Raw genomic sequence first — 23,169 nt, 5'->3', positions numbered from 1 at the left:
AAACTAAATGTAATTCTATTTGAAATGAATTTGAAACGTATTGCTGACAAATGGGTAAAATCTTGTGGTTTGAAGGATATTGGCAAAGTGTAAAGATTTTAAATTACAAGTAGTATTTGGGGGCTGCATTATAGAGATGTAACGATTTACAGATAGGAATCAGAAACCGGTTTTATCGGTAAAGATGCGAATACATTGGTAGATGGACCCCTGGATCATTCTTAAGTTATGAATTGGTTGACTGAAGCTTTGCTGCTAATTACGCTTTGCTGTCATATTATTTTCAAAGTAGTAATGACTGCCTCTCTTTTGCTAATGAATCTGCACAGCATCTTTTTACTTTTTACGAGAGTAACATTAGCGTTATGTCGCTAATATATACTACAATGGTCATTGCTCAAATTAAACCCTTCCACAATTAACTGGTAGCAAAATGTAGTGGAACAGACACACTATGCTATCTCCAGTCGAAGATGCAACAGTGGTTTGGTCATGTTAGCATTGCGAAAAGGTATAGATGTAGGTATAGCTAGGCATAACAATAGCTCGTTGGATATTAATATTATTTGATTTCAGTGTTGAGGGTTCATAAATTGCAATGTACTGAAGGGCTAAGACTTGTGTTTTTTTTTTAATATTAATTTCACATTTCTCCCCCTAATTAATTGCCAAAGTGAGGCACCAGGGCATGGGTGTGTGAGACAGACTTCAGTTTATATTCTTGAATAATAATGTCAACATTTTTTTTTTTCTAACTGTGTCTTGTAAAAGTAATAAACAGTTACTGGCCACTTTTATAAAATTATTTCATTATGATGGAAAATTAATGTCTACTTTAAACAAATGTTAAGAACTGTATCAGATTGTATTGTATCGTATTGCATCGCATTTAATTGCACTGAGCCGTTCTGTAGTAAGATGTATCGTCCCTGAATCATATCGTAGCCCATGTATCTAGATATGTATCGGATCGTCTTAAAAGTGGGAGATGCATATTCCTAGTCAGCAGGCTTTTTTTGTCACTTTTATTGAAAGTCGAAATCACATCAGGTTAGTCTGTGACCTCCAGTGGAATCTGCTGGAAAATTGCCTGATTAAATTCCCATCTTCAAACTCATCGTGTGGTGTTTATGCCACAGCTCCACTGGGATGTAGACAAAGAATGGAGAGTGTTGTTGAAGTTTAGGCTTCACTCATTCTGAATTGCGATCCTCATAGAAAAGTCATTGATTTCCTGCTGTTATTTGTGCGGTATAACACCTTGAAATGGAAGAAAAACAAAGTGTTTGTGATGATAATAGCACACTCAAAAGAGGGCCATTGTTTTTTAGCGCATGTTGGTGATGAGAAATAGGCAGTCATATAGTGTCAATAGTATCTCCAGCATCACAGTAAAGTTGACCAAAGCGCCAAATAGCCCTTTATGAAATGCACAGTCTTTTTTCAAGGTTCCCCTTACACTTAATTAAAACGCTACTGAACTGAGAAAGTAGGCCACCTCAACATTACCTTTTCTTTATTAAATGGGTAGCATAAATCAGGTTCAGAGGACACATGATTCTCAAGACAGTCAATTTGTTAGCCATTACCTTGATATTATGTTGAAGTACATCACATTGAGCTCTGCACACATTGCCCCCTCTCACACACTCGCGCACCCGGCACTTACAAATCTGCACCTAAATCCCTTGCAGATAGACTTCCTGGCAGAGCGATGGAATAAATCGCTCTTATCAGTCCACGGCGCTCTCACACAAATTGATTATGTGTCAGATGACAAGGTCAGATATTGGTAGTGGAGGCTCATCGCTTCAGTGTGGCGAGTGATTGAGAAGGGTGCTACATGCCTAGCCTCCACGCCTGCTTTCCCAGCACCCCGAGCAGCAAATGAGGACGCAGGGGAACTACTTAATGGGACAACGCTGCCCTGAATTAGCAGCTACACCAGAGAACATCTGTGCCGACAAGCTATTTCAGATAGCTCTTGATCTACCTGAGAACACTGAGACCCGCAGAAGAGAAAGAGGAAAAGGGACAGAATTATCTTCCCTTCCTGTTTTTACCCCTTCACAGCAATGCTAAGAACTTATTTTGTGCAGTGCAATGTGTAACCGACATGTCTTTGTTTATTTCAGCTAGCCATCAGGACACACTCTGTACTAATGTTTCCTACTTTCTTGTGCGTCAGCACTTATTTAATCGAGCATAGAAGATCCAGGAACAATGTAAAAGCTGAAAAGTGTTTCCACAAGGTTAAGCGTTCATTGTGAGTGGGCACAGTTTGCAACTTTTGCTGATGCTCGAGCATCTTGAGGCTTAGGTGAAGGATTCCTTCTCTTCAGAGGAGCCCATTTAATCTCCTCTCTTGCCCTTCGGTTTGAGAACATTCAGTCCACCGCCTTCTGGGAAGGCTCTTTGTGGCAGTATTTTATTTCTTTAGTCGCACAAAGGAAGTTGAATTGAATGGCATATTTGCCTTGACAAAACATGGGAGACTTTCATGTTATTTCGAGTGACTGGGCTGTATGTGGTCTTCTTATGTGTGGTCAAGGACTGTAGGTGACATTTCACTAACTCTGCAACTGAAAACCTGAAAGGAAGAAGTTTTATTGGTCATAGCACATCGTCATATCAATAATGTTTTGTTTTGCAGATGGGATTTCAGGAGAAGTCCAGGCAGGCCCAATGCTGTGGAACAGAGTGGTAAGGAAACTTTTGTTATTGCATTCCTGTCCTCTGATGCCCAATGCCTGACATATCTGCAAGTCAAAATGTGAAACTGACCCCTTGTGTAATCATGGGGTCCTTTCTTAGACCCAATAGTTCTTTCACCATGCAGTTATAGTAATGTAGAATATTACATTTTAAAGTGGACAAGTGGATTAACACAGACTAAAGGATGAGCCCCAGATATTTAAATCTAGGAGCATTTCACCAAACCATGGCCTTTGCTAAGAGGGTTGTCAGCTGCAATGCAGTGATGAGAGTTGACCAGCATGGGTGAGCACCTCCTATATACATGTATTTGAAAAGGAAACATGTTGGCTCTCCGGTAGGAGACTTTGCTAACTTTAATTCAAGACTAAATTATGATTAGCATGATTAGCAACGCAATTTTGAAAGATGGGAATTTCCAATCAAATTATGAGATTCAACTTTAGTTAGTTTCATATCAACATCTTGTTAGCCAATTCACTATGTTAGTGTAATTAGCCTAAACCTTTGGTTCATATAAACTGATTAGAAAAACAAGAAAGTTGCATACTCTATGCTATGTCTCTATGCTATGCTATGATTATGCAATGTCTCCAGCAATGCTATGTGCATTACATAGATAATTAGGAAAGCAGGCACAAGCGACTAAATGTAAATCTTGTGATAGTGAACCCACAGGGTTATGCTATTCCTCACTTGAACACAACTTGTGCAATGATGTGAAATTTGGTTGGTGCAATTTGTTTTATTACACTCTATGCTTAACATCAAAGCGTTACTGTCGCGGTGTGGTTGTGTGCACTTCCACAAGCCCCCAGTGATGTGAATGTAATAGTGAGAAGTTCATTAAATGTTGCCGATAACAACACAGAGCGGTTCGGAAAACAATGTTTTTCAAACTCCTTTTGATAAATGCATCATTTCATGTATTAATGCAGTGAATATAATGTTTTATGATTTGTTGATAACATCAATTGAATGAATAAAGAATGGGTAGTGCATGAACCTTGAGTCTTGAAATATATAAATGATATAGGATTTCTTTTTTTGTAACTATTCAACTAATCGGGTAATTGAAAAAATGATCTACTGAATAATTGATCATCAAAATAATAGTTAGTTTCAGTCCTGTACTATAGTTGCCTGTCCATGCAATGAGGGCCCTGAGTAATACTGAATACTGACTTTGGTGACACTGTATCTTAACAGTTATGGTAACAAAGCAACTTGAATTGAGTGGGCGAGTGAGTGAGGTGCGTAAGTGAGGTGTGTGTGTGTGTGTGTGTGTGTGTGTGTGTGTGTGTGTGTGTGTGTGTGTGTGTGTGTGTGTGTGTGTGTGTGTGTGTGTGTGTGTGTGTGTGTGTGTGTGTGTGTGTGTGTGTGTGTGTGTGTGTGTGTGTGTGTGTGAGTGAATGAGTAAGTGAGAAGTATGTGGTTGAATGAATGAGTGAGAGAATCACTTTTACAGAATGGATTTCAGAGTAAGCATAACGCTAGCTCATAATGGAACATTGCATTTACAAAAAATCTAATTGGACAACAGACAACAGTGTCAGACATTTGTGTGTGATGAGGAGGTAGTATGATGCCACCATGGATGAAGATGTGCTCCTCCAGGGGAGCATTGGAGGCAGGCACTGAAGTCTCTGATGGCCATGGACCAAGTCAGACTATAGTACTGCTAATAGCTTTTTGTTGAGTAAAATCCCATTTCTTGCATAACCCTAGTAGGCTGTAAGGTATAGTCTGCAAGTAAACAAGATTATTATCAAGGCAGTGACACTACGAGATGAGAGAAATCCTATAAATAGTTTTTTTTTTTTTACAACATCAGCAAAATGTTGTTTGGGCGAACATCATTTCCCCAGTTTAGTGAACCTACCCTGCTTAAAGTTGCATTTAGCATTTAGCATCACTTTACATCAGACAAACCCAGATGGGGTTTGGCTTTGGCCACTGAGGTTTTTGATAGATTACGTCGTCATAGAAATATAACAAATTGGCTGACAACCATGATGCTGTCCATGTCTGACAGTCAAAAATAGATTTTCTGTTTCTTGCCACTGAAGTGGAGGGCAGAGGTCAGCCTGAAGCTTCATGGAGAATGAAAGGTGGTTTTTGCCTGTCCACAAAAGTTTCCACTGTTTTTTTATTTTTTTTATATACGTTTTCAGAACCAGAAAACTCCATTGTCGTGTGGACTCGAGGCCAAAACGCAACAAAATGTCTCAGTTTTCACCGTTGTGGTGTGAACCCCCCCGAGAAGAGTGTTTACTCTGACAAATTCCTCAGAACAGAATGTGGAATTTGTTGACGCTGCTGTAGTCTCTGTCTCCAACCTTGGATGTGACAGCAAGAAGTGAAGCCCGCATCACGTTCTAGACTCGCGGCTGCACTCCCCTCACACCTTCAGCTGTGCTTGCGGGGTATGTGAAAGAGCTCTGATACTATAGTGGCCTGTCATAAGCCTCACCACATCTTGTGTGTGTGTGTGTGTGTGTGTCCGTGTGTGTGTCCGCAAGAGCGCAGAGGACGATTGGGAGCGCACAGGCGCTGGCAACCTTCACGCTGCTCTAATTTAGCAAAATGGGCCAGAATATTAAATGTGCCTGAGCTGAGCTGAGGCCGGTGCAGCAGAGTCATCAGAATAAGCGTGCGCCGCCATGCCGGGTCGGGCGTGGGAGAGAGAACGCTCTGTGGTCACTCCTCTGCCGATGGTACCAAATCGGTAGCAAATGTTCCCAGGTGTATGAAGTGCTGGCTTTCTACCTCACCTGTGATAGGGGCTGTGTTCTATATAAAATGGTTTGAAGTATCGAGAATTTGTGGTACATGTACTGTAGCCCACTAAACAGCAGTATCTCCATTATAGTTATCAATATCGGAATCATGCTTTTTAAAAATAAAATATTTTGTTTTCATTTTTTCAAGGCCAAAAATATATACAAATGCAAGGCCTGATCAGCACAAGAAGCAAAGAATACACAACAGCACAACAACACTGTTTCCCATGTCTTTACCATGCCTTCATTATTGTTCATCCAGAAGCATTTTTAGGTTTTGACCCAAAAACTATTGACTGTGCCTTTAATGTTGCTGCTAAGCGTAACGGTGCTTTTTAAGTGTTGCATTTATATGTATGATGCCATGCAGTTAATCACTTAGTAGTGTGCAGACAGAGCCCCCAATTCCCCAGAACTCATTACCACTCATTAATCTCCTCTTGCATTAGTCTCCTCATTAAGTCGCTAAATCTGTAATAAGTGGCCTCACCTGCCTCTCCCAGGTGTGAAAGAGACTCTGGCTGGGGCTGTAACTTTTTTGGCACCTGTGGAAGCAGGTGAGAGTTTACCCTCCCCCTCCCCCTCACCCTGCTCACTATGAGTAAGGTTGCCGATGGCAAGGCTCAGCACAAGGGTAGGAACCACCGTTTTGCCTCTTGCACCTTCAACCTTTTGTTGAGGACCAAAGCACTGTTGTGGATGGCGTCTGCCACTAGGGGGCACAATATGACTGCTGATCCCTCTGACCACTACGGTGAGCCGTAAGCTTTGAAAATACCAAAGTGCCACCGGTGGTACATTGTGTTGGATATTTTTCTCGTAAATGCAGGAAAAGAAATAATTTAACAAATCCAGTTAAAGTTTTAGGTATAATGAAATTACTTTGTAACCTTTGAATATGGTTCTCAAGGAAGACATGTCCCATAGTGATGTTGATGTCTTAATTACTATGAATAGGGTAGTACTAAATTGAGAGTCCATCTGGTAAGGCTATGGAGAAGGTTAAGCAGTAGGGTAGGTGAACTGCAATTATGTATAAATGACTGTAAACTACAGTTGTCTCAGTGTTGCATGTCTCCCCCCATCCTCTCCAGCAGTCACTGCATTGTCTGAATATGAATGTGTATCTGTACCTGCGGTCTCTGACAGGAAGGCCAAAGGCGTAGCATTCTAATTAAAATCTGACCGAAAAAGGAAAAAAAACTACAGAGGATGCGACCGAGTCAGAGAAGACATGTTTGTAAAGCGTGTACAAGCAGCGATTCCTCGGAATCGATGCAACCAAGGCTGCAGGAGTGTTCCATTGACGCGCTGAGACACGCTCGCTCGCTCGCTGAACTCCAATTAACCAAAATGAAATCCACTCTTCCTAGGCACTGAAAAGGGTAAAGGCAAAAAGTTAGCCACAAAATCGTCTGCAAGGCTTCAGATCCATCCTCTCCTTCACTGTCATCCCCTCTGTCTCTCTCTCTGTCTCTCTCTGTCTCTCTACCTTTGCAATATCCATCAAGGTAACAGTTTGGACGGCACTGTCCTCATTAAATCTCCCTTTTATTCCCGGCGCCGGATGTGATATTTGAGAGATTTGAGCCGGGGTTGCACAGGTGATGTACAATTATGCTGATTCGGCGCAGTCGGAGCTCCACGCAGTGTGAAATTTGGCATTCTCAGATGAGTACCGGTGCTGTAGCTGGTTACACAATCATTAACCTCCGGCCCATTCTCGCTCACTCTCTCTCTCTTTCTTCTGGATGTCTCCTGCATACAGATCCCCCCTTCCTTCCAGCATTCTGCGCACAACGCACACCTTCTGATGGATGACCTTCAGAAGCATAGATTATTGGTATTTTCAAACCCTTTTCGCAGTGCTTTCACAAGCTTGCGCGGGAATATATAATGAGAGAATGTGGGGGATATACGTTGGATTGTTTGACTTAAAAATGCAATTGATTTCAGTCCTATACAATTATATAAGGTAATATAAGTTTACCATAGTGCAATTTTTGTGAGGATAGTAAGATAATACTTCTATTAAATTGCCGTTAGCATTAAATAAAAAAATATAGGAGCTCTTTTTCAAGCATGCACAGAATGTGCAGAATTGTGAAGTGGTTTCTGGGCTCAGGCCCAATCATTCATTCATGTCCCAACCCTCAACACAGTGACTGCAAAACCAGGAGGACGAGTGACCATCCGTCAGTCGGAACAACAACTGAGCCTCTCTCTCTCTTTCTCTCCCTTGCGCCACCTTCTAATCCTCTCACTGCTCTGTCAGTCTATCGCAGTCTGAAAACCTGCCCCCAACTGTGGCTCTCTCAGTACTGCGTCGCTCACATGGTTCAGTTCTCAAACACTGACCACATAGAGACCATGTAGATAACCTGCTTTGGTTTAGGACCTGGTTAAAAACCTAGAGCTCAGTTGGTAAAGCAAGAGGCTGTCATTGCCAAGAACAGCACTTTGATTCCTGCTGGCAGCATAACAGTTCAGGGAAGAAAATGAATCGTTGTATTGTGAGGTCCTCTGGACAGCTGCTTTCACTCTTATTGTGATGGCCTACTTGATGATACAGACATAAAACATTTCTTTTGAATCTTCCCTAGACATTCACTCATGAAACATAAAGAATCGTTTAAACTTGGACTAGATTTAAAATCTGCATATCTGCCGATTATTAACTACTTCTTAATGGGCTAATACTAATGTTATACTGACATCATCGTGATTGTAATAAAGTGCTCGGGTTGTTTCAGAGGTTCCTCTTGAGCTCCTGAGCTGAATTTTTGGCTGCGTAGCATGGAGCACCACAGTGGTTTGTAAAGAAACTGTGGAAAGAGTGTCTAGCTGTTGAAGCACTGTCATATTTAGAGCTGTTAAAGTATATTCCTTGAGAGGAAACTAACTGATGGGCCCAAATATGGGTTTTAAACTAGAATGCAAAAAACCCAGTTTTTCTTTAAAACGTGCCAGATTGATGAATTCGTTTTACAGCTTTTTAAAATGATTGTGTATACTACATTTTTGAAATAAGTGCTGAGTTTCTTAAATTTCGGCACAAAAACATTCCAATATCTTAAACATAATGGAAGACACCTCATACGGTAACACTGCCTCAAAACAATTTTCAGTCCCCCCATGATTTTTTAGATTTCTTTTGTGGTGGTGATTTCTAAACATTTCAGGGGGAAATTGCTAGTCTTGTTTCTCTTTATACCCAACTTAACCTCCACATATACTAGAAAACAAATTATTTTTTGTGTGTTCCTATGTCTTCATTTCATGCAATGGAGACATAAGAGCACTAATTTTAGATGCGCCATCTGATATCACAACCATAGACAGTGTTTCCCCTACCGTTATATTAGGGGGGCGCCCCGCCCCCCTGGAAGGTCAAGTTCATTTTGTTCAATTTTATTTTCTATAAAGCGCCAGATCACAACGGAAGTAATTTAAGGTTACCTTTCCTATAGAACAGGTCTATAGCTTGTTCTTTTATTAAACAAAATAAATAGCCTTATGTTATTTATCTTATTTACACGACGGCATGTAATTTCTGTCTCTACATGGTCGCGCATTTACAATTCTCTGCTCTCTGTATCGCGCATGGCGGAGTTCCGCCGCGATGCGCACAAACACACACACACAGACACGTGCGCGCACACACAGGTGAGCACGCTCCCACCAGCGGAGATAATTGGGCTTAAGAATCAGTGCACAGCTACGGACACTTTTAAGCTTTAAAAAACTAATATCCAGGCGTTCATGAATCCGGCAGAGATCTTTTCCTAGGTAGGGTCGACAATGAGGCCCAGTGAGAATGGCTAAAACAGACGTGGAAACAGAACGTACGTACAGAATGTCCGCACCGAAAATTCAGAAATAGATCTGGCTTCCATTTTTTATCATTTTCCGCGAGTTGTGCGTGGCCCTTTTTACATAGAGTCTGGTAATAAATCTATGAAATGTAACGAAAATTATTTATTTTGCTGTGAATAATGAAGGAAGCAATAAATCCGATTATTTGCCAAACCCTCAAGAGCTGTTGCCATGGAGATTTAACGTTACTTTCTGTTTGAAGACAAGGTAGCAGCTAGTGTTGAAGAATGGATGACTTGAAATTGGACGACTTAAAATTAATATATGAAATTGAACATCAACACCTATACGGATAAAATAAATAAACAAGGATAGCAAAACAGATTGATAAGCAATGAGAACGGCAGAAACACAGGCAGGACGTCAGATGACGAGACAGATCATAGTGACACAGGCTGTTTTTTTTTTTTCGTCATATGAAGGCTGAGACATTCATAACATTTTATTCAGTCTTACTGGTCCTTTTGTAATGCCAACATGTGCACTTCGTTGTGGATAAGTAAAGCCTATTTTGCTACATTTTTGTAGTCCTGGTAATCTTTTGTTTGGCATATTGGTGAGGTTATTAAGAGGACCATTTCTCAATCGTTTTGTTCTTGATGAATTAATGTTTGTTTATTAATCAATTATTTTTCAACAAATAACTCAATTATAATTACAAAAAGGACAATTCACAACTTTTTATCGCAACTTTCACTTGTTTCGCCAATTTCATTGCAACAAAAACCTAAAAATAAAAACTGTCATCGCAACTTTTTGGAAAAGCTCCTGCGAAATCAGGAGTTTTAGGCCGCAAATATCTCAACTTTTTTCTTCTAGAAGCCCAGAAAGATACACCACTGCAGCGACAAAAGCTGCATACTTTGTGGATAATTGTCATAAAAAGACATGTTCCGATGTTTAGTTGTTATATTGACTGCTGTCATTAAAAGAAACACATGAACACCATGATTCCTTTAAGCGTTTGTGTCGGCGCGCCGCACACCGTGCCGCCCCCCCCCCCCCCCCCCCCAAAGCTGTAAACCTAGGGGAAACACTGATAGACATTCACAACCACCTCTGAGAACTTTCACAACCACACTTATACGTCATTTCATTCATGCTAGAACGTATTGAAATTAAATAAAATATCAAACTTTGAACTCAATCACAAGTTGTTGTCTATTCAGAACAACAGTCATGAGGAATCCTATACTATTGTATCAAACCGTATTTAACATTTCACAACTGAATACAATACCATACACTCCTGGCCTTACTTCACAGATATTCTATTCACAGAAATAACCTTTCAATATGCATGAAGTTAAGAAGGGATTTTTATTTTGATGTCTGTGCAAGATGAATGGCAGAATAAACAGTTGAATTCAACAATATGCCTTAAAGTTTTAGTCATTTTCGAATAGTATTTACAATTTCACAACTGAATACAAGGCCAAATAACACAATGTACAATTAGTTAATTCAACTTTCAGGTAGATAACCGTCATAGCTTCCGCTATGTTGTGAATGTCCTTGTAAAGCAAATGTCCTATATCAAGCTAACTTCACACCGGTCGTCAATTCATCTAATCATGCACCTGACACCAAACGAATGAGACATGAAGATTTCAGTCCTATACAATTATATAAGGTAATATAAGTTTACCATAGTGCAATTTTTGTGAGGATAGTAAGATAATACTTCTATTAAATTGCCGTTAGCATTAAATAAAAAAATATAGGAGCTCTTTTTCAAGCATGCACAGAATGTGCAGAATTGTGAAGTGGTTTCTGGGCTCAGGCCCAATCATTCATTCATGTCCCAACCCTCAACACAGTGACTGCAAAACCAGGAGGACGAGTGACCATCCGTCAGTCGGAACAACAACTGAGCCTCTCTCTCTCTTTCTCTCCCTTGCGCCACCTTCTAATCCTCTCACTGCTCTGTCAGTCTATCGCAGTCTGAAAACCTGCCCCCAACTGTGGCTCTCTCAGTACTGCGTCGCTCACATGGTTCAGTTCTCAAACACTGACCACATAGAGACCATGTAGATAACCTGCTTTGGTTTAGGACCTGGTTAAAAACCTAGAGCTCAGTTGGTAAAGCAAGAGGCTGTCATTGCCAAGAACAGCACTTTGATTCCTGCTGGCAGCATAACAGTTCAGGGAAGAAAATGAATCGTTGTATTGTGAGGTCCTCTGGACAGCTGCTTTCACTCTTATTGTGATGGCCTACTTGATGATACAGACATAAAACATTTCTTTTGAATCTTCCCTAGACATTCACTCATGAAACATAAAGAATCGTTTAAACTTGGACTAGATTTAAAATCTGCATATCTGCCGATTATTAACTACTTCTTAATGGGCTAATACTAATGTTATACTGACATCATCGTGATTGTAATAAAGTGCTCGGGTTGTTTCAGAGGTTCCTCTTGAGCTCCTGAGCTGAATTTTTGGCTGCGTAGCATGGAGCACCACAGTGGTTTGTAAAGAAACTGTGGAAAGAGTGTCTAGCTGTTGAAGCACTGTCATATTTAGAGCTGTTAAAGTATATTCCTTGAGAGGAAACTAACTGATGGGCCCAAATATGGGTTTTTAAACTAGAATGCAAAAAACCCAGTTTTTCTTTAAAACGTGCCAGATTGATGAATTCGTTTTACAGCTTTTTAAAATGATTGTGTATACTACATTTTTGAAATAAGTGCTGAGTTTCTTAAATTTCGGCACAAAAACATTCCAATATCTTAAACATAATGGAAGACACCTCATACGGTAACACTGCCTCAAAACAATTTTCAGTCCCCCCATGATTTTTTAGATTTCTTTTGTGGTGGTGATTTCTAAACATTTCAGGGGGAAATTGCTAGTCTTGTTTCTCTTTATACCCAACTTAACCTCCACATATACTAGAAAACAAATTATTTTTTGTGTGTTCCTATGTCTTCATTTCATGCAATGGAGACATAAGAGCACTAATTTTAGATGCGCCATCTGATATCACAACCATAGACAGTGTTTCCCCTACCGTTATATTAGGGGGGCGCCCCGCCCCCCTGGAAGGTCAAGTTCATTTTGTTCAATTTTATTTTCTATAAAGCGCCAGATCACAACGGAAGTAATTTAAGGTTACCTTTCCTATAGAACAGGTCTATAGCTTGTTCTTTTATTAAACAAAATAAATAGCCTTATGTTATTTATCTTATTTACACGACGGCATGTAATTTCTGTCTCTACATGGTCGCGCATTTACAATTCTCTGCTCTCTGTATCGCGCATGGCGGAGTTCCGCCGCGATGCGCACAAACACACACACACAGACACGTGCGCGCACACACAGGTGAGCACGCTCCCACCAGCGGAGATAATTGGGCTTAAGAATCAGTGCACAGCTACGGACACTTTTAAGCTTTAAAAAACTAATATCCAGGCGTTCATGAATCCGGCAGAGATCTTTTCCTAGGTAGGGTCGACAATGAGGCCCAGTGAGAATGGCTAAAACAGACGTGGAAACAGAACGTACGTACAGAATGTCCGCACCGAAAATTCAGAAATAGATCTGGCTTCCATTTTTTATCATTTTCCGCGAGTTGTGCGTGGCCCTTTTTACATAGAGTCTGGTAATAAATCTATGAAATGTAACGAAAATTATTTATTTTGCTGTGAATAATGAAGGAAGCAATAAATCCGATTATTTGCCAAACCCTCAAGAGCTGTTGCCATGGAGATTTAACGTTACTTTCTGTTTGAAGACAAGGTAGCAGCTAGTGTTGAAGAATGGATGACTTGAAATTGGACGACTTAAAATTAATATATGAAATTGAACATCAACACCTATACGGATAAAATAAATAAACAAGGATAGCAAAACAGATTGATAAGCAATGAGAACGGCAGAAACACAGGCAGGACGTCAGATGACGAGACAGATCATAGTGACACAGGCTGTTTTTTTTTTTTCGTCATATGAAGGCTGAGACATTCATAACATTTTATTCAGTCTTACTGGTCCTTTTGTAATGCCAACATGTGCACTTCGTTGTGGATAAGTAAAGCCTATTTTGCTACATTTTTGTAGTCCTGGTAATCTTTTGTTTGGCATATTGGTGAGGTTATTAAGAGGACCATTTCTCAATCGTTTTGTTCTTGATGAATTAATGTTTGTTTATTAATCAATTATTTTTCAACAAATAACTCAATTATAATTACAAAAAGGACAATTCACAACTTTTTATCGCAACTTTCACTTGTTTCGCCAATTTCATTGCAACAAAAACCTAAAAATAAAAACTGTCATCGCAACTTTTTGGAAAAGCTCCTGCGAAATCAGGAGTTTTAGGCCGCAAATATCTCAACTTTTTTCTTCTAGAAGCCCAGAAAGATACACCACTGCAGCGACAAAAGCTGCATACTTTGTGGATAATTGTCATAAAAAGACATGTTCCGATGTTTAGTTGTTATATTGACTGCTGTCATTAAAAGAAACACATGAACACCATGATTCCTTTAAGCGTTTGTGTCGGCGCGCCGCACACCGTGCCGCCCCCCCCCCCCCCCCCCCCCCCCCCCAAAGCTGTAAACCTAGGGGAAACACTGATAGACATTCACAACCACCTCTGAGAACTTTCACAACCACACTTATACGTCATTTCATTCATGCTAGAACGTATTGAAATTAAATAAAATATCAAACTTTGAACTCAATCACAAGTTGTTGTCTATTCAGAACAACAGTCATGAGGAATCCTATACTATTGTATCAAACCGTATTTAACATTTCACAACTGAATACAATACCATACACTCCTGGCCTTACTTCACAGATATTCTATTCACAGAAATAACCTTCAATATGCATGAAGTTAAGAAGGGATTTTTATTTTGATGTCTGTGCAAGATGAATGGCAGAATAAACAGTTGAATTCAACAATATGCCTTAAAGTTTTAGTCATTTTCGAATAGTATTTACAATTTCACAACTGAATACAAGGCCAAATAACACAATGTACAATTAGTTAATTCAACTTTCAGGTAGATAACCGTCATAGCTTCCGCTATGTTGTGAATGTCCTTGTAAAGCAAATGTCCTATATCAAGCTAACTTCACACCGGTCGTCAATTCATCTAATCATGCACCTGACACCAAACGAATGAGACATGAAGCAGTGGCAGTGAGTATGACAGACTGGGCATCACTTTATACCATCATCAGGAGGCCAGAGGTCAGGCTGCTGAACAGCAATAGGTATCAAGATAAAAAAAATTGCTAAATTGTGCAAACTGACATGTCTGTTTTTAGCTAGCTTGCAGACTCTGTTTTCATAACAGGAAAGGCTCTAAAGTCCCTCATTAAGAAGTAGCCTACGGGCTGAAGTAGAGGCATTAAGACGTCAGCATTCTTTTAGGTTTGTTACAATTAGGTTGTAAGTGAAGACTTACATAATTACGTAGTTACAATTTGATAATGACTTAAGTAACTGTATGGGATTTTTAACAAACTGGCCGATAACCGACGTAGCTACGCTAACACTTTTGCACTGTACTGTATACATAAAAAATGTACTGCACTCTGCATCCTCTTATATAGCAACATGACTGCCCTCTCCATCCTCTTATATAGAGACATGACTGCTCTCTCCATCTTCTTATATAGCAACATGACTGCCCTCTCCCTCCTTTTATATAGCAACATGACTGCCCTCTCCATCCTCTTATATAGAGACATGGTCATTTGGGGTGTACAAAGTAGAACATTAGTTTGTTGCCTTGTAGTGTATGTGTAGTGTGAATTAGCATTTCAGGTTTCAATTATGGTGTCTTAGTGTGTAGTAAAAATGTGAACAGGAATAGAGGAATACTTTCATGCATGCAGTTCATCCCTAAAATGTTCATGAACATTTCCTTTATGAGGTCATGTGTGAATGGGAGGAGGGATCGATATTCAGGGAAATCTGTACCGACAATTTCCCACCTCTAGACCTAGTAACACTTCAGAGAAAAGGCCTTTTTGGCTGTGTTGTGAATGAAAGCAGGACCATTGCAGGCACAAGCAAGCAAATCCATCTGCCACTTTCTGCTGGACTGTCCCTTGCCCCATCTATCCCAGCAATGGCATGTGTAAAAAGGTGCAAGAGGGAAATGTTCCTGAATGTAGCTGGATGTATGAGTATTGAAAAATCACTACAGGTTATCCCAGTAATTTACCCAGAACTATGTGTGAAAGAGACTTTAGTTTTCCTTGTCACGGCCTGGATATAGGCACTAATCACTGACTGGTGATGTCCACAAGCTCTGCGGTAGAGTCCTAATGTCAAATCTGTTCTGTCCTTGGCCGAATAGCATCAACAGTATGACTTATTCCGGTAGGATAGGAGGGTTAGAGGTCGCATAGCTATCAAAATAAGCAATTCTGAAGAGCTTTAATTTGCTCAGCTGTTTTAATAATCTAATGACTGGCTGTCTTTTGAACCATTCCTGTCTTTTGACAGTGGACTGACGGCAAAAATGCTCTGAGGCTGGAAAACAGACGGTGGTGGAGGAGGAGGGGTGTGGGGAGAGGTTTCCAAAATCCTCCCATCACCAAAACCCCACCATTGATACAATTATATCAGTTTGACTGAAGAGCCAGATAAGAGAGATGGATAGCTAGAGCGAGGGGCACAGACACAGAGAGAAGAAGAGACAGACGGAAGACAGTGAGAGAGAAGATCTCCCCTCCTCCTCTCCTCTCTCTCCCTTTCCTTCCCTTGTCTTCCTCTTTTGTATACATTTACCATTACACTCATTAGCTTCCCATTGCCTCCAAGCAAGCAGCTTTTCCACATCCCCTCAGGGTCCCTGGGGAGGCAATTTGCATCTCTCCGTGGAGCCTCTGGCAGGCCACTGAGGTAACAATCCCCCCTCCCCCAGTCCCCTCTGAGCACCACCCCCCCTTTCACCAGTCCTTCCTTTAGCTCTTTGACATGTTTGGGGGCCAGGGCTGATTGAGAGGCTCTTGGATGTTAATGACCGACAATGAGGCTGGGTCCACCTCTTCATTTAGGGCTGAATTGATGTCATTGACAGTGGCATTGAATACTGATTTCCACACTCCCTTCCCTCTTCCCTCGCTCCCTCTCTCACGCCTTTCCTCCCTCCTGCCTGTGGCGTGTCTCTGAAGCTGAGCTGGACTCGAGGGTGCTCGGGGGGACACCGGTCCTTCAGGAAGGCTGGCCTCTTTGAGATCACCACGGCTTGGTGTCTGGTGGGGAAGGTCAGGCGCGCCGTTTGATTGGAGATTTGATCCTGTCTGATTCAGCTGCCAGACAAGGCCTCCGACCGCCAAGAACAGCGATGGGACTCATTATGAAATGCTTTAGGCCAAGAATATGTCTTTCTATCTGAATACAATGGTCTCTGAGGATGTTTTTTATTAAAAAAAATGTGGGCAGACAGTTTTGTTCCATGTATGGCTTAATCTGTATCGTGCATGCTCTGGTAGTGTGGGGTGAGATTTATTTTTTCTTGGCTTTGTGGCCGCCCTGTGACAAGTAGCACTTTTGCACACTTTCCCCTGTAGAACATTAAACACAAATACATTTTGTAATGGCAACTGTGACAAAACAAAAAACAAATCTCATTAAGTTTTTATTTTTTAGTTATGAGTGGGCTGTTCTCAGGACTCAGAAAAAGTTTGTTTATCACTTCCTGTGACTTTTTTATTTTTTGCTTGACGGGTCTCCCTTTGTCTTTCCTCTCTCAGTCTTCGTAAACCATCTCAATGTTACCTTTACAGGAGAGGATTGGACATCTCATAAATAAACAGCAGTATGGCAACCAGGCAACCCCAAAATTAGCTGCATTGTATTACCTCTGCTATTCCATTACCCCTACCTTGTGTTCCATTGAGAAGTGTACCTACGGTACTATATGATTTCCTTGTAAGAGAAACGTATACGTCTGCAATTCTAAAACTTTTGAAGATGTTGCCTGTCCTCAAGAATTGTTATAGCCATTAAGTGAGGCCACAATTTCGCTCTCTTCTCTTTCTCCTTCTCTCTCTCTGTCTGTCTTTCTCACGTTCTCGTGCCAAGAGCACGCTCGCCCTTCACATTATGCCTTGTAAAGAAAAGGCAATCGTCGATGTTTCATCTTGATATGTGCGGTGCCTGACACTCCTCTAAATTTAAGCGCACTGATGTCTGAGGCAGACTGGATCCCGTCCTCAATTTGGAGAGGAGGTTTGACATGGCTGCCTTTCATCTGCGGGGGGTCACGTGTCTACTGCAAAGCGGCAGCGACAAAGATAGGGTTTTTTTTTTTTTGCTGTTTCTCTTCTGCCCCCCCCACCCCCCCATGACACCCTGCCTCCTTGCAACTCAACCTGAGACAGATGCATCTCCTCACGCATCCCGATCACAGAGCCTTCTTGTAGCCCATGCAGCCCCCATCGTATTTATACAAACTCTGGTTATCATCGCATTTAATGAAAAGCAGCATCTAGCCCCTACAACTTCATAAAAAAGTCTGCACCTCAGAGAAAAGCATGCTCCATATTTCCATGTTTTTCTTTGAACAGATGAACTGAGATATTTTTTTCTCTCCTTCAGTCTCCCTTTCTCCTCAATGCAATAACGCATGCAAATTCTTCTCTCCACCTTCCATGCAAAACCTGGAAGAACACAATTAATGTAAATTTTCCTCACCGGGGTTTTAATAAATGCACAGTTAAGTTTCTGTAGTGAGGTGGGTCGATAAACCTGACAGCCTTTTTTTTTTTTTTTTTTTTTTGTCTCCTCCTGTGCGGGTTCTGTTTTTTCTTGTTCCTTCACCTTTCCTTTTTTTCCCTTTAAAGACACATCCTAAGATATGAACTCTGTATGTCTGACTCCTCATGCTGCAGGAGACTGGTGTTTATCAGGCGGACGCTCTGCTCACTGGAGAGGAGACTCTGGGGCTTATCGGCCTCCACATTGTGAGAGCGTTCTCATTAAAAGCGTCACATGCCTGAGAAATTTCAGACCTGCTGATTTTTTCCTTTCCTCTCCTCTCCTCTTCTCTGTTTCTCTCCTCCCAGTTTCTTTCTCTCTCTTTATATATATATATATATAAAAAAGAGGCAGAGAGAAGGAGAGAGAGAAGTTTAAAACTAACAAAGCCCCTGGAAATCCCCATCAGACAACCCTCCCCTAATCCGTTTAATTTTGAAAGGTATTGTTTAAAGCTTCAAAGTTTATATCGTTTAATCCTCCCCTCCTCTCCCGCCTCAACCCCCCCACCCCATCAACACTACAGGGCAGCAAATGAGGCCGTGTCAGCAGCTTGAACAGAGCTAATCTGCTCCGCACAACAGAAAATCCTCCTTCAAGACAAGGTTGCACGGGTTTTCCTCTGAACTCGGACCGTTTGATGTTCCCCTACCTGCTATTGAACATGACTCCCGCCTTAACCCAACTGTCACTCCCGCGCTGTCCCCTTTTATCACACCCCCGAGTGCTCCTAGACACCCCCCCCCCCCCCCCCCCTTTACCCAGCCAACCCCTACCATCCACCAAACTTCCTCCTGCTCTGTGCTAAAGCTGCTGGCACTGGAGTGCAGCCATTTTAGGTGATCGCCCATCTTTCTTTCTGGAGGTGAATGTGTGTGTCTGTGTGGGTGTGCATGAGGGTCTGTTTGAGAGAGGAGGGTGTTAGTTAGGAGGAGTTAACCTTTCAGAGCATAAGTGTGCAGGATGTGATTAGGACTTGGGTTCAACTTGATGAGGAGAGTGCAGACAGGATGTGTTGGCTGTCTCTCTTCGACCCGAAAGCTTCTCTGTACCTCTTGGGCTTAATTGATTGGGGTTTGGGTTTGGGTTTCGCGTTGCAGTGTGTTTGCGTCATTGCTGTTCTCAGCGGTCGACCTCAGGAGAGCAGTCTACGATTTAAAAGGGTCATTTAGTTGTTTTTCACACCCCATCAAAAAAATATCAGGTAAATCCAGAGTAATATGCGATATATTAAATAAACATGTGCTCTCACTTATACAAGAAACATAGTTATTCATTGACTTTTTACAACAATATTCAGCATTGTGAAAGAGAGCAGTACTGAGCGTTTGGATGCAGTCCAGCTGTCAAGTCAGACAGAATCGGACACCTTTTCAGACTTTCTCTCCAAAATATGAGTTCTGTAAGGGTGAGAGTTATGAGACTTGTGAAGCCTATTTCCAAGAAATATTTTCACCCTGACCTATTTGTTCATAAGATTCTCCAGGCATCTTGGCGTAAAAGTATGACATGAAGTTTTTGTGAATGAAGAATTGCTGAATTGAGGTATTTTTACACACAGTAGGTAATCATGAACACTAGTAAAAGATTAGTCTAAATCAGATCACCCTTTTACTTGATCTTTTGTGCAATCAAGCCCGGACGGAAATATGTATGAAGTATTGGATTCTATATTTGTGCCATATGTCTAATTAAGACTGAAAGATTTAGGAAATAGTTATGCAGCCTCTAATGTTAACTCTGGATAAAGCAATATTAGTAAACACATCATTACTGCAAGCTTGTATTACAGTTTGACACCCAGCTTCCAGAATTTCAACACCTTGACTGGCTGAATTTCGTTAAACAACTTGATCTTATTGAGGTTTTAGAGGAGCTTCAAACAAATTGGTGTTATATTTATGAAGAACATATGAAGCTTCTGTCCGCTCGTATCTGATAGTATTTGTTTTTTTTGCCGAAGCTTATATATTGAACTTGAATTTAGTACCAAATGGAAACCATTGTCAAAAATCAGGACTTGAAATGAAGAAAGCACGTAACATGTAATAGATGTAGTGCTTAAAGAATAGGATGAATGAATGTTATTACATTGCACAAAATTCCAAAGAAACAAGCAGTATGTCAATAACATGTAGGCTTGATGTAATTTGAATTTTTGAAGCTCACAAACACATTCCGGTGTGAAGTTGGAAATCACAAGTAAAAATGTATGAGGATATGTTTAGCTGATGTGCAAATGTAGTCAGTTAAAGTTCTCAGTTAATGCAGCAAAAGTACCTGGTGCACACTCTGTTGTAATTCAACCATCTGTGTGAAGATCTTAACTGTTTTAAACATCTCTCAAGCACTGTATGGTAATGCAGGAGCATTTTCAACACGTATTGCTACTCCGAAAAAGCAGACTAAATTGATGTCATTTCTGAAAATTTGAATCTAGTTGTGAATGTTTTTGTACATACTGCTCAAGATCTTCTCAGGTTTGCTATCACTGTAGGAAAGTCTTAAACTGTCATATATATTTTAACAGTGGGTGAAGACAGTTGTGCATTGTTACAGTTCTTGGATGACTCCTGTCTTTCCATTACAAAATGACAAAACTTGAACGAAAAAAAAACAGGCTTATTTTAAAAAGCCAGACAAAGTTTGTACAGTTCGGCTTGCAATGAAGCACCATAGACGTTGGAGTATCTGAATGTTTTTGATGAATTAGTCATGAAGAAATGTTTGGCCTCCTGCCTCATAGACATCAAGTTAGTAAAACTTGTATTTGACTTGTTGATCTAAATTGGCAATAGAGAATAACTGCCACTATTCCAGCTCCCATTTGTCCATTTGTCCCATTTGTCCAACCTGTATCATTAGGTGTTTCTACCCCCAGTGGTCTGACCTGGGAGGATAGGTAGAGCAGGTGAGGTAAGACAGGGATGGAGGGGAGAAGCCAAACGGGTATGGTGGAGAGCAGAAGGGTGATGTGTCTGCACCTGAGTGACGCTGGTCCCAGCTGGTCCTAGTGTCTGCATTGCCAGGTTGGGTTAGAGGCCATTAGCAGAGCGATAGGAAACTCCCTGACATACAGCCCAATCAGATGAGACATTGAGTCTCAAACCGCCCCCATTCTCAATAAATCTCCCTGTATTGGCCTGATGATATCTTCTTAAAAGCTGTTTTGTATGGGTAGCATTAGTGACATGTGCTGTTGAAGGTATAGGAGTGCAGACACAGACACATAGAGAAATGATGCCTCCACATTAGGCTGCTTCTTTGTATCTTGTAGTAGTTGTTTATAGTTTTATATTCGCAGTAGAAGCTGTCAAACATGAAGAAAACACAATGGAAAAGTTATATCTGTTGTAAGTTCAGAAAGGGGGAAAAAAGGAGAGCATTTCCTTGCTCTGTGTTCTTACATGATTATTAAATATACCAGAGAAGGTTGATTTTATGTGGGACTGGAGAATAATGTGTAATGATAATAAGCAATTATCACCTCGTTTTTTTCCCCAGCGATAACCTCAAGATGAGGTGCAACAAGAGTGTTAGTGCAAGTGACAAAAAAAGAAAAAATGGGATCCAAAAAGCCCTGCAACATATGCACGTCACAGATGTGTGAAGTGCCCTTCTAGCTTGTTCCGACTGAGCCCAATAGGACCTCCTCTGTGACTGTGTTTTCACATTTTGTTCCAGTATTCACATTTTTCATTTGTGAAGTGAATGAAACTAAAGAAAATAAATACAAACATAACCGTCAAGAGATGAATGTAGCATATCAACACAGATTGATTTAGGCTTTAGCCTAAGTTCACAAAGCTTGTAACACTGCTTCCAGTGGGTCAAAGTCCGTTTTTATACAGACTAAATGCAAATCCGAGGGATTTTTAAAAGATTCAATGCAGTTGACTTCCCTGTTTTTTTTTTGTACACAGAGCATTGCATAGAGTGTGGCATGTGGCTCCTTGCTAATGAGCCTGCCATGAACGTGAGACCTGAAATCAGGTTCTACCGGGCCGAGCCACCCCCGCTGTTCTGGGGTGTAAGCAGTGTAAGTTGGCTTTTCAGAAAAACACGGGGCATATGTTCTGCCTCCAAAAAGCACCCCCCCACCCCACCTCCATCCCAGTCGCTCTTTACTCCCACCCCAAACCTCCTAACACCATGGCAGATGGATGGAATATGGAGCTGGGAAAGGTTTTACCTCTGAGGTGGTAACAGTGAAGCCACTCATTAACACTGAATTTACCACTTCGTTAGCGACGAGGCTTCCTGTTGAGCTGAGCCCCGCATCGGGGATGACAGATCCACAGAGCATGCGTTTGTTGACTTAGGAGACACAATTGGAGTCTTCCTAAAATGCACACACATTAACACAGACACACAAACACACGTGTGGCATTTAACAAATTTTGTAACTCAGACATTCAGTCATAACTCAGAAAGGCAGGTCTGTAAATAGACAGCTCTGTGAAATTAGATTTCTGCCCGTCCCCTTCATTTAGAGGTGCAAGGTGGGGAGGGGCCAAGTTTCACCTCCCTTGTGTGTTTACTTTCAGAAGGCAAGCTGTCCAGTGTTTGTGTGTGTTGTTGTGATCTATGTGTGTAACTGCATATGTGTGTGCGTGAGAGTGTCTGTATGAGCCTGTTTGTGTGTGTGTGTGTGTGTGTGTGTGTGTGTGTGTGTGCCTGTCTGTGAGCTTTTGTGATGACATGAGATTTTCGGTGTGTCTGTGTACACTGGCACATGTGCACCAATTTGTCAGGATTGAAGCAACAACGGTCTCGTGCTGGGATCAGCTTTGGCACCATCTGAGAGTGCTAAGACACAGCCCAATCTCATAGGTCGTGCACTTCGTTCCCATGGAAATTGATCAATTTTAGCAAGGAGGCTGAGAAACTTCTGAGTGTGGGGGGTGGAAAGGGGGTGCAGATGGGGGCAGGGAATGGGGTGGGCTGTGGCAATAGAGGGTGGACAGGAAGGTTCCCTCCCTGGTGTGTACACACATTATTAACCCCCCCCCCCCCCCCCCCCCCCCCCTCCCGCCCGTTCTCCTGGGTTCCAAAGGGGAGCT

At 41.3% G+C, this 23,169-nt stretch overlaps 1 protein-coding gene across 2 annotated transcripts in view; it reads left to right on the top strand.

Moving 5' to 3' along the window:
* Nucleotides 1-23,169, top strand: part of znf644b (zinc finger protein 644b) — a 40,721-nt gene that overhangs the window by 3,154 nt on the left and 14,398 nt on the right. For both annotated transcript variants that reach the window (XM_031575418.2, XM_012839428.3), the window contains exon 2: nt 2,654-2,703. The gene's annotated coding sequence lies outside the window, so the exon portion shown is untranslated. The remainder of the gene's footprint in view (nt 1-2,653; nt 2,704-23,169) is intronic.

Source organism: Clupea harengus, chromosome 10, assembly GCF_900700415.2.
Source record: "Clupea harengus chromosome 10, Ch_v2.0.2, whole genome shotgun sequence".
Lineage (NCBI taxonomy): Eukaryota > Metazoa > Chordata > Actinopteri > Clupeiformes > Clupeidae > Clupea > Clupea harengus.
This window is presented reverse-complemented; position numbering and strand designations above follow the sequence as displayed.